The sequence below is a fragment of the Selaginella moellendorffii genome, unplaced genomic scaffold (assembly GCF_000143415.4).
Source record: "Selaginella moellendorffii unplaced genomic scaffold, v1.0 SELMOscaffold_94, whole genome shotgun sequence".
Lineage (NCBI taxonomy): Eukaryota > Viridiplantae > Streptophyta > Lycopodiopsida > Selaginellales > Selaginellaceae > Selaginella > Selaginella moellendorffii.
The window spans coordinates 46,039-58,898 of NW_003314355.1; positions in this window are offsets into that span (position 1 = coordinate 46,039).

Genomic DNA, 12,860 nt, shown 5'->3' on the forward strand with positions numbered 1-12,860 from the left:
CTCGGGTCCACCTCAGACTCCATTACGGACTCCATCTCGGACTCCATCTCGGGTCCATCTCGGACTCCATCTCGGACTCCATTTCGGGTCCATCTCGGGTCCACCTCGGACTCCATCTCGGACTCCATCTCGGGTCCATCTCGGACTCCACTTTGGACTCCACTTTGGACTCCAACTCGGGTCCATCTCGGGTCCACCTCGGACTCCATCTCGGACTCCATCTCGGACTCCATCTCGGGTCCATCTCGGACTCCATCTCGGACTCCATTTCGGGTCCATCTCGGGTCCACCTCGGACTCCATCTCGGACTCCATCTCGGACTCCATCTCGGGTCCATCTCGGACTCCACTTTGGACTCCAACTCGGGTCCATCTCGGGTCCACCTCGGACTCCATCTCGGACTCCATCTCGGACTCCATCTCGGGTCCATCTCGGACTCCATCTCGGACACTCCCACGTGTCATGTGTTGGTCCTTTTGGGTCCCTTTTTGGAGCCTTGCCTTTTGCTCGCTTCGTGCTCGTTCCTCGAGCACTTCGTTGGGAGTTCCACTCCCGCTCTTGACTTTTCAAGTCGGAGCTTTTGGTCCAAACGTGTTACGCTCGTTTGGCTCTCGCTTCGGCCACTACCATGTGGCGCCCTTCCGGCTCCACTTTGGGGCCTAGGGATTTTGTGTCTCACAAATCCACCACCCATAGACGAAGTTCGATGTCCTCATCGAACGGTAAACCCTTTCATAAAGTAACACCCACATGTGTTACCATTTCCATCTTTGGCACCTAGCCAATCTTTGTCTATGGTTTGACATCAAAGGCTCACCATGCCTTGTCCATCCTTTAAGGAGCGTAGTCTCTCCAACTTAGAGATTGATTGGACCACATGTAATGGTTCTCCAATTTTATTGGTTTAGTTCTCGCTAAACCTCTTAGAGACCCTTCTCTAAGTCAATCCCACTACTCCTCCTTGAGTAGTCTCAATTTCCATTTATTGAATGTTTGCACCTTGGAACTTTCACTCTTTTGACTTTTTGGGAGTCAATTTCCTAGGTGTCTCCAACACCTTGCATTGCACAGATTGTGCAACTCCACTTCCCTATCCTAGGAAGTTCATTACTTGAGGGCACCATCATCCTCTCTTCTATTTCGTGCCACCTTGGGCACTAAGTTCCATTTATCATACCTTGTGCTAGGGCTGTCCATGGCCCTATCATTTGGCTACCTTACCGCTCCCTCACTTGGAGCCTCTACTTCGCCAAATTGGAGCACTTAGGAATCCGTCCTTGAAAGTCCGCTTCCTTTCCCACAAGCTGTTAGCATCGAACACATTAGTGTTCCTTGGCTAACTTTGCCATTTGGATCCCTTCCATTAAATTCCATGGCCCAAACTTTGGCCACTAGTCCTTTGCTCCTATCCTTGATTGTTGCACCCAGCAACATCGGATCGCTACCTCCATTTTTGAGGTATCCTTTCGGTTCCATAGCAAAGACTCTTCTTTGCCAAGTCCGGAGGATGTTCACCCCTAGTATGTCTCTTTAGCATATTCTGCTATGGGCTCTATCCATGGCCCAACTTCGTGACCCTCCCATGGGTCTTTTATAGAGACTACTTTCCTCGGACTCACTATGCCATCGCACGGACATAGTTTATTTCCCTTAGGTGCTCTTCCCACTTGGTCATCGCGACCAAGCCACACCATCTTAAACAGTTCAATTTCAACATTTTGAACCAGGAACTTCATTCCTTAGCCAACCAAGGACCTTGTCCTTATCTAGCCATAAGATCACCTAGTGATCTCACCTTGGCACCTTAACAGAGTTGCCAAGAGGTACTTGGTCTTCTAGACCTCCAAGTTGTTGACTATAACCCCGGGGGCATCCCCCACACTTGGCGGTGCACCCAAGCTAGCCCTTACGGCCAAGGGTTCATAGCAACTGAGATTAGGTGTCCCCATCTCACTCACCACGACCTTGGTGCCACTTGCACCAAAGTGTTCAAGTTAGATATGCTGAGTTTTCACACTAAGCAATCTAACCGTGCATCACGACTCCGAGGCATCCCTCGCTTGGCGGTGTGCCCAAACCAGTCTCCCCACTGAGAGTCCATGACCACCGAAATATGAGTGTCCTCATATTCCAAACCATCACCACGCCCTAGTGATTTGGGACTCGAACCCAAGCACTAGAGGGTCGGGACTCGAACCCAACCTCCGTATATGCATCTACGGACGGCATCACACTAGATGCCTGGCGTGACTCCCCACGCCGGTGCACCAACCTATTTTTAAAGCGTGCTACAGATCACAGCTTAGGAACCTAGTTCCTCCACACTGCCAAGTCCTCTCACTTGACATGTCTATGATCATGCATGGACTCCTCCATGCTCGGCCCCATGGCCCACCCTTTTTGAAGTTATCACCTTCAACTAGGGTCTTTGTTCCCCCGACGTGCCAATCTCACTTGGCAAGTTCTCCGACCATTGTAACATGGTTCCTGCATAAGCGTGAAAGTCCTTGACCATCGACTTTCGTTCAAAGCCCTCTCTTTGAACACTCGGGAACTACTTCCCTAACCTTGATAACCTTGCCTCATGGCAAGCTTCAAGACCACGCTTCTGCTGCGCCACTCTGATTTCGCGCGTTCCATGAACCATTTACACTTGGCATTTCTAGGTACTACGCTACCTAGAATCGTCTTTGGGAACCTTGAAAGAACTCTGTCCCTCAACTTGCTAAGGCCTCCCCTTTCGCAAGCTTTATAGTTGCCATATAGTCTAACATGGACAATTCCATATTTTAGACCCTCTATGGCATCACGGTTGCTAGCAACAACATCCTCGAGCACCCTCTTGATTCTCCACTCCCAGCTGGCATAACCAACCTTGGTTATGCCCTTTGATTCCTATGGTTCGGTTCTATCCCCTTCTTGCTTTTTGGCTTCACACCTTTCCTTTGGTCATTCTCCTCCAGACCAGGAGGATAGCTTTGCACTTTCTATCATGCCTTAGCAAGTATTCTTAGGGATGAACCTACCCAATAGCCTAGGGAGTGGTTCCTCAATCCGGGTATGCTCACCCTATAATCCAACACGCTGGGATTACATTGTTGCTTATGGGCCTTTACATGCCCATCACTAGCCTTGCCAAAATTCCATTTTTGGCTTTGTCCAACTCGGGTAGACAGTCCTCTCCTGTCTCCGCAACCTTGGACATTTGGATAGCACCTTCTATCCACCATTCGCTAGGGACTTAGTCCCTTGGGCTTTATCCATTGCCCTCGCGACATCAAACACCACCTTCTGGTGTTCTAGAGTGTTCGGGTGTCCCAATGATGGCTTTCTTGACAATGAGTATTTCCTTTTATGACATTGACTTACTATATCGCAACATAAGCAACTTATCCCCCGTAAGGGTATATCCGACTTCCCTATACTAGAAGTCTTGGGTAGCTACCTTCTACCCGTTTAACCAGTTATTTTGCACCTCTTGCTTAGTTGCCTCATGGTTGTCAAGTTCTACAACTCATTGCTTGGTGCTTGCACACCTCCATCACTATCTGGGTCACCACACTCCAACTGCATGCTCTGCAGCTTAGGCTATGCCATTCCCATTTCCATTGGGATTCCTTTGGCAAGGGGTTCTCATGAACCCACCAACATAGCCTCAAGGTATCACACCTTGGCACATTTGGTGTCTCCACACCATCGGCTCCACGAGCCTACCTGTATGACATTTCCCTTCGTGTCTAAGTCTTTGCCAAGACCAACACCGCTCTTTCTCATGCCAACCGTCTGTTAGCACTGCCCCATAGAGGTCACACACAACTTTATGTCAAAGTTGTTTTCTTCTGGGAACACCTTTCCCATAACTTTAGCATGGCACATTTTGCCATCGATGAGATACTCTCTGTTCTCATCCTTGGATCCTATGATCCCCCCCCCATCCTTTGTGGGGTACAACGCACCTCAGTCCAAATGCTTCATTCAGTCCTTTTAGGACCATTCGTTGACTCTACTTGAGTCATCCAGCAGTTTTGGACTTGGTTAATCCAGAGACCCGTAAGGTCCTACTTGTGAGGCACTAGTTCACTAGAATACACTTTTTGCATTCCTGTCCTACTCAAAAGGACTATTTTCACAAGTGTTACTCCGACACTTGATTTTGTTCTCTAGGGGCAACCTTTGCCCCTTAGGACTACTTGTCCATGTGATGAGAACACCAACTCATCCACTTAATACACCCCCAACTCCTTGGGTTGTTCCAGCATTTATTAGAGGTAGCCCCGGCCACCATTTCAAGGACTTGAGTCCTCTTCCGTATTTGACCTTCCACGGTCATTACCTTTGGTCTCACATTCATGAGCACCAACCTCAACTATATGAGGATAATCTTGTGACTCCTTTATTGTTTTGGAGTCTCTATCTTTCCCGTGATCCCAACTTTAGTTGTTTACCACAACAACCTTAGCCAATTTGCTGAGACAAATGCTCATCCGGATCACATCCTCAACTCAATGAGGAAAACCTTGCACTGTTCCCAAGATCCCAAAGTCGTTCCATTATTGGCCCTTTTCTATCCACCACCTCGTCTACAAGTTCACACATGAACTGTAATGGAGAGCCATGTCTTCCAGACTTGCTACTCCTCAAGGATAGGCCCACTCCTCGGACCTTCCGATGCCAACACTAGTGGTGATATACTTGAGCACCAATAAAAGTCGGACTAAGGAACAGCTCCGATACCAAATTGTAGGCGACTAAATTTTCCATTTTACTTTAGTCACTTAACCACACCTCCGACCACTTGGAGGAGTCTCATTCACAACCTCCATCAGTCCAATTCAGGACTTGGGACTTGCTAGCCCCAAGAATGGCATCCATGCCACTCCACACTTGCACCTGGTCCAAGTGCTCCACGTGTCCGGTCCTGAGACCGACACCCAAAGGTACCACTGACATCTCGGCCCGTTACGCTAAGGCCATGCCCATTCACCTTTGCTGCACTAGTGGTTCAACACCACTTGCATCACCACCTCGTCTCTCCAAGACTGGGTCATGTGTCCACGAGTGGTCATCCTAGATCCACTCCTTAGCATCCTTAGGATGCCCACAGACCTGGGGAATTGCCTTCCCCAAAGTCCCTTTGTCAGTTCCTACCAAGTCCCTTTCTGCCCCTGGCCGTGTTTGCCAACACTACCACTGGATCGAGGCCCACAGGCCCGACCACTAAGTCCCACGGTCCTCTGGGACTTCCTCACCACATGACCGTGTCCTTGGTCACTACCCCAGAGGACTGCTCCTCCTCCTTTCCACAGTCTGGGCCTTTGGGACAACATTTCGGAACACTGTGGCCTTACGCGAGCCACCTGGGTACTCTCCCCGCCTTTCGCCTTTAGGTGCTCTAGCCATGGGCTTAGAGCGAGATTCCGTTGAGCCACGCCTGGTATCCAAGTAGGTAGTGCCACCCACACTTGGACTGGGAGCATCGGCCAGTCGATCTCCCGGGGGAACTAGAGCCGGCTCTTGAACACTTCACCAAGCTACCCCGCTTGTCGGTCCGTGTTCACTCTAGTCTTGGACTTCCCAGTGGGCAGCTCATCACCCAACACTGGGTCCGGCCTTCCTGGGCCAAACTGGCCTTTCCTGGCCAAACTGGCTCCACTGCAGTCCTCCCCCTACTATACTTTTGGGGCTCACCAAACCCCCCAGGGTCTGGGAGACGAACGCTTTGGGCTTTCACCCTCTCAGGCTCCGGACTCGGACTCGGACTCGGACTCGGACTCGGACTCGGATTCGGACTCGGACTCAGGCTCGGGTTCGGGCTCGGTCTTGGCCTCGGCCTCGGTCTCGGTCTCGGTCCCGATCTCGGTCTCGGTCTCGGTCTCAGTCCCGGTCTCAGTTCCGGTCTCCGTCTCGACTTCGGACTCCATCTCGGGTCCATCTCGGACTCCATCTCGGACTCCATTTCGGGTCCATCTCGGGTCCACCTCGGACTCCATCTCGGACTCCATCTCGGACTCCATCTCGGGTCCATCTCGGACTCCATCTCGGACTCCATTTCGGGTCCATCTCGGGTCCACCTCGGACTCCATCTCGGACTCCATCTCGGGTCCATCTCGGACTCCACTTTGGACTCCAACTCGGGTCCATCTCGGGTCCACCTCGGACTCCATCTCGGACTCCATCTCGGACTCCATCTCGGGTCCATCTCGGACTCCATCTCGGACACTCCCACGTGTCATGTGTTGGTCCTTTTGGGTCCCTTTTTGGAGCCTTGCCTTTTGCTCGCTTCGTGCTCGTTCCTCGAGCACTTCGTTGGGAGTTCCACTCCCGCTCTTGACTTTTCAAGTCGGAGCTTTTGGTCCAAACGTGTTACGCTCGTTTGGCTCTCGCTTCGGCCACTACCATGTGGCGCCCTTCCGGCTCCACTTTGGGGCATAGGGATTTTGTGTCTCACAATCTGTTGGTCACTTTGCTCGAAAACCATTCCGTTTTCGTAAGCCAGTACAAACTAGTGAAGGGGTTGGAGTTGACTTCGGTTGGCTTAGACCTTGATAGGTAGTTTGTATGATGCGACCCGAAAGGGATGCTAACTTTTGGGGCTAAAGCAATTGAGTTGGATAGAGTCTGGAGTTGATGTAGAAAAGTGGCTGTTGCACTTTTCTAAGAAAGGTGACTCTTGTGCCTTTCTTTTGTAGCATTATGCTCGGTGGCAGGTTGCACCTTGCATTTCATTAGACTCTATGAGAGTAGTGAGCTCTCACTGATCTTGACTTAGTCTTGGTGGCCCTGCGCTTTGGCTAAGGATGGTGATGTCCAACTTGGTTGGTTAAGGTTAAGATGTTGGTACCCGTACTATAGCTTTGTCTATGAGGAGGTTGTGTACCGATATGAGTTCATCTCATGGTCTTCACTTTCGTTTCGGCTGGGTGTTGATCATGCATAGCTAGCCTCTTCAAGGCATGCTCAGAGCTAGTGGCTAAATGTTTGAGTGAGCTTATTGCGGTTGAGTTGGATTCGAGTGCTCATTTAGTTTGTGCTTGTCTATGAACTTTTATCTCGTACCTGGGGTATCACGTTCTTGTTGGACGAGTATATAACTTAGTGACAAGCATTGGTGTTTGGGTCTTGTGAAGGCAAGTTGGGGAGTGATTGTTAGTTGCTTTGCGACTAGTGATTACTTGTAGACTTCATCAAGGACTGTTGACACTTGCTTTGCTCGATGATAATTTAGCAGTGATGGGCTTGCTTTACCGGATAGTGTTGCAGAGGATCGTGTCGTTAGACATACATGGGTTTCCATGTTGACATGTCGACTCTACCTCTGTCGATATCATTTGGTTACATTTAGTCCGTGGTGTTGGATTTCATTGAGTCTTGGATGTGGTGATTCACTCTTTGATGAAATGTTATCTATAACTGAGTATTGCTGAAGGATTGGTCTCGGATACTAAGTATAGTATCTTCGACTTTGGTTAGCTTGGTTGCTGGAAAGCTCCGAGTGGTGATTCACTCTTGCTTTCTTCTAGCTTTGTCCTGATGTTGATGGCATTGAAGTGATGCCTTGTCATTGATATTGTTGATATTGAGATCTGAGTGAAATGAGATATCCTTCCAAAGATTGATATTGAGTTTCATTAGTCTTGATGAATATAGTGTTGATGATTTGGCTATAGCTTTGTGTTGTTGGCATTCGTGCATTTGCTAGTTAGCAACTGTGTTGATGTTCAAATGAACTGAGTGGCAAGTTGAGTTAGTTGTGTTCTAGACGAGATTGTTTAGTAAGGGTTGAGCTTTAGCTTTTCCTTGAAAAGTGATTTAGTCGTGGACTATGCTAACTCTACGAGAAGAAGAGTTAGTGATCGATATAAGAGCTCATCTCCAAGACTGGGCCATCTGTCCACGAGTGGTCATCCTGGATCCACTCCTTAGCATCCTTAGGATGCCCACAGACCTGGGGAATCGCCTTCCCGAAAGTCCCTTTGTCAGTTCCTACCAAGTCCCTTTCTGCCCCTGGCCGTGTTTGCCAACACTGCCACTGGATCAAGGCCCACAGGCCCGACCACTAAGTCCCATGGTCCTCTGGGACTTCCTCACCACACGACTGTGTCCTTGGTCACTACCCCAGAGAACTGCTCCTCTTCCTTTCCACAGTCTGGGCCTTTGGGACAACATTTCGGAACACCGTGGCCTTACGCGAGCCACCTGGGTACTCTCCTCGCCTTCTGCCCTTGGGTGCTCTAGCCATGGGCTTAGAGCGGGTTCCGTTGAGCCACACCAGGTATCCAAGTAGGTAGTGCCACCCACACTTGGTCTGGGAGCATCGGCCAGTCGATCTCCCGGGGGAACTAGAGCCGGCTCTTGAACACTTCACCAAGCTACCCCGCTTGTCGGTCCGTGTTCACTCTAGTCTTGGACTTCCCAGTGGGCAGCTCATCACCCAACACTGGGTCCGGCCTTCCTGGGCCAAACTGGCCTTTCCTGGCCAAACTGGCTCCACTGCAGTCCTCCCCCTTACTATACTTTTGGAGCTCACCAAACCCCCCAGGGTCTGGGAGACGAACGCTTTGGGCTTTCACCCTCTCAGGCTCCGGACTCGGACTCGGACTCGGACTCGGACTCGGACTCGGACTCGGACTCGGGCTCGGGCTCGGTCTTGGCCTCGGCCTCGGTCTCGGTCTCGGTCCCGGTCTCGGTCCCGGTCTCGGTCTCGACTTCGGACTCCATCTTAGACTCCATCTCGGGTCCATCTCGGGTCCACCTCGGACTCCATCTCGGACTCCATCTCGGACTCCATCTCGGACTCCATCTCGGACTCCATCTCGGGTCCATCTCGGGTCCATCTCGGACTCCATCTCGGACTCCATCTCGGGTCCATCTCGGACTCCATCTCGGACTCCATTTCGGGTCCATCTCGGGTCCACCTCGGACTCCATCTCGGACTCCATCTCGGACTCCATCTCGGACTGCATCTCGGACTCCATCTCGGGTCCATCTCGGGTCCATCTCGGACTCCATCTCGGACTCCATCTCGGGTCCATCTCGGACACTCCCACGTGTCATGTGTTGGTCCTTTTGGGTCCCTTTTTGGAGCCTCGCCTTTTGCTCGCTTCGTGCTCGTTCCTCGAGCACTTCGTTGGGAGTTCCACTCCCGCTCTTGACTTTTCAAGTCGGAGCTTTTGGTCCAAACGTGTTACGCTCGTTTGGCTCTCGCTTCGGCCACTACCATGTGGCGCCCTTCCAGCTCCACTTTGGGGCCTAGGGATTTTGTGTCTCACAACTCCACCACCCATAGACAAAGTTCGATGTCCTCATCGAACGGTAAACCCTTTCATAAAGTAACACCCACATGTGTTACCATTTCCATCTTTGGCACCTAGCCAATCTTTGTCTATGGTTTGACATCAAAGGCTCACCATGCCTTGTCCATCCTTTAAGGAGCGTAGTCTCTCCAATTTAGAGACTGATTGGACCACATGTAATGGTTCATCCTTTTATTGGTTTAGTTCTCGCTAAACCTCTTAGAGACCCTTCTCTAAGTCAATCCCACTACTCCTTCTCGAGTAGTCTCAATTTCCATCGATATAACCTTTGCACTTTGGAACTTTGAATTTTGACTTCTTGGAGTCAATTTCTTAGGTGTCTCCGACACCTTGCCTTGCACCTTTTGTGCAACTCCACTTCCCATCCTAGGAAGTTCTCTACTCGAGGGCACCATCATCCTCTCTTCTATTTCGTGCCAAAGTTCCAGTTATCATACTTTGTGCTAGGGCTGTTCATGGCCCTATCATTTGGCTACCTTACCGCTCCCTCCCTTGGAGCTTCCACTTTTGCCAAATCGGAGCATTTCGGAATCCCTCCTTGGAAACACACTTCCTTTCCCGCAACTTGTTAGCGTCCAACACATTAGTGTTCCTCGCCTAACTTTGTCACTTGGATTCCTTCCAAGGGATTCCACGGCCCTATCTTGGCCACTCATCTTTTGCTCCTATCCGTTGATTGTTGCACCAAGCAACATCGAATCTCTACCTCCCTCCTTGAGGTATTGTTTCGGTTCCATAGCAAAGACTCTTCTTTGCCAAGTCCGGAGGACGTTCACCCCTAGTACGTCTCTTTAGCATCTTCTGCTATGGGCTCTATCCACGGCCCAACTTCGTGACCCTCCCATGGGTCTTTTATAGAGACTACTTTCCTCGGACTCACTATGCCATCGCACGGTCATAGTTTATTTCCCTTAGGTGCTCTTCCCACTTGGTTATCACGACCAAGCAACACCACCTTAAACAGTTCAATTTCAACATTTTGAACCAGGAACTTCATTCCTTAGCCAACCAAGGACCTTGTCCTTATCTGGCCATAAGATCACCTAGTGATCTCACCTTGGCACCTTAACAGAGTTGCCAAGAGGTACTTGGTTTTCTAGACCTCCAAGTTGTTGACTATAACCCCGGGGGCATCCCCCACACTTGGCGGTGCACCCAAGCTAGCCCTTACGGCCAAGGGTTCATAGCAACTGAGATTAGGTGTCCCCATCTCACTCACCACGACCTTGGTGCCACTTGCACCAAAGTGTTCAAGTTAGATATGCTGAGCTTTCACACTAAGCAATCTAACCGTGCATCACGACTCCGAGGCATCCCTCGCTTGGCGGTGTGCCCAAACCAGTCTCCCCACTGAGAGTCCATGACCACCGAAATATGAGTGTCCTCATATTCCAAACCATCACCACGCCCTAGTGATTTGGGACTCGAACCCAAGCACTAGAGGGTCGGGACTCGAACCCAACCTCCGTATATGCATCTACGGATGGCATCACACAAGATGCCTGGCGTGACTCCCCACGCCGGTGCACCAACTTATTTTTAAAGCGCGCTACTGATCACAGCTTAGGAACCTAGTTCCTCCACACTGCCAAGTCCTCTCACTTGACATGTCTGTGATCATGCATGGACTCTTCCATGCTTGGCCCCATGGCCCACCCTTTTTGAAGTTATCACCTTCAACTAGGGTCTTTGTTCCCCCGACGTGCCAATCTCACTTGGCAAGTTCTCCGACCATTGTAACATGGTTCCTGCATAAGCGTGAAAGTCCTTGACCATCGACTTTCGTTCAAAGCCCTCTCTTTGAACACTCGGGAACTACTTCCCTAACCTTGATAACCTTGCCTCATGGCAAGTTTCAAGACCACGCTTCTGCTGCGCCACTCTGATTTCGCGCATTCCATGAACCATTTACACTTGGCCTTTCTAGGTACTACGCTACCTAGAATCGTCTTTGGGAACCTTGAAGGAACTCTATCCCTCAGCTTGCTAAGGCCTCCCTTTTTGCAAGCCTTCCAAATGCCATATAGTCTAACATGGACAATTCCATGTTTTAGACTCTCCATGGCATCACGGTTGCTAGCGGCAAAACCCTTGAGCCCCCACTTGATTTTCCACTCCCAGCTGGCATAACCAACCTTGGTTATGCCCTTTGATTTCTATGGTTCAGTTCCATCCCAACACCACTTGCCTTTGGCTTCACACCTTTCCTTCGGTCATTCTCCTCCAGACCAGGAGGATAGCTTTGCACTTTCTTTCATGCCTTAGCAAGTATTCTTAGGGATGAACCTACCCAATAGCCCAGGGAGTGGTTCCTCAATCCGGGTATGCTCAGCTTATAATCCCACACACTGGGGTTACATTGTTGCTTATGGGCCTTTACATGCCTATCACTAGCCTTGCCAAAATTCCATTTTTGGCTTTGTCCAACTTGGGTAGACAGTCCTCTCCTGTCTCCGCAACCTTGAACATTTGGATAGCACCTTCTATCCATCATTCGCTAGGGACTTAGTCCCTTGGGCTTTTTCCATTGCCCTCGCGACATCAAACACCACCTCTTGGTGTTCTAGAGTGTTCGGGTGTCCCAATGACGGCTTCCTTGACAATGAATATTTCCTTTCATGACATTGACTTGCTATATCGCAACATAAGCAATTTATCCCCCGTAAGGGTATATCTAACTTCTTTATACCATTAAGAAGTCTTGGGTAGTTACCTTCTACCCGCTTAACCAATTATCTTGCACCTCTTGCTTAGTTGCCCCATAACTGTCAAGTCTTACAACTCATTGCTTGGTGCTTTCACACCTCCATCATTATCTGGGTCACCACACTCCAACTGCATGCTCTGCAGCTTAGGCTATGCTATTCCCATTTCCATTGGGATTCCTTTGGCAAGGGGTTCTCATGAACCCACCAACATAGCCTCAAGGTATCACACCTTGGCACATTTGGTGTCTCCACACCATCGGCTCCACGAGCCTACCTCTATGACACTTTTTCTTTGTGTCTAAGTCTTTGCCAAGACCAATACCGCTCTTTCTCATGCCAACCATTGTTAGCACGGCACCATAGAGGTCACACACAACTTTGTGTCAAAGTTGTTTTCTATTTGGGAACACCTTTCCCATAACTTTAGCATGGCATATTTTGCCATTGATGAGATACCCTCTGTTCTCATCCTTGGATCCTATGATCCCCCCCCCATCCTTTGTGGGGTACAACACACCCCAGTCCAAATGCTTCCATCAGTCCTTTTAGGACCATCCGTTGACTCTACTTGAGTCATCCAGCAATTTTGGACTTGGTTAATCCACAGACCCGTAAGGTCCTACTTGTGAGGCACTAGCTCACTGGAATACACTTCTTGCATTCCTGTCCTACTCAAAAGGACTATTTTCACAAGTGTTACTCCGACACTTGATTTTGTTCTCTGGGGGCAACCTTTGCCCCTTAGGACTACTTGTCCATGTGATGAGAACACAAACTCATCCACTTAATACACCCCCAACTCCTTGGGTTGTTCCAGCATTTATTAGAGGTAGCCCCG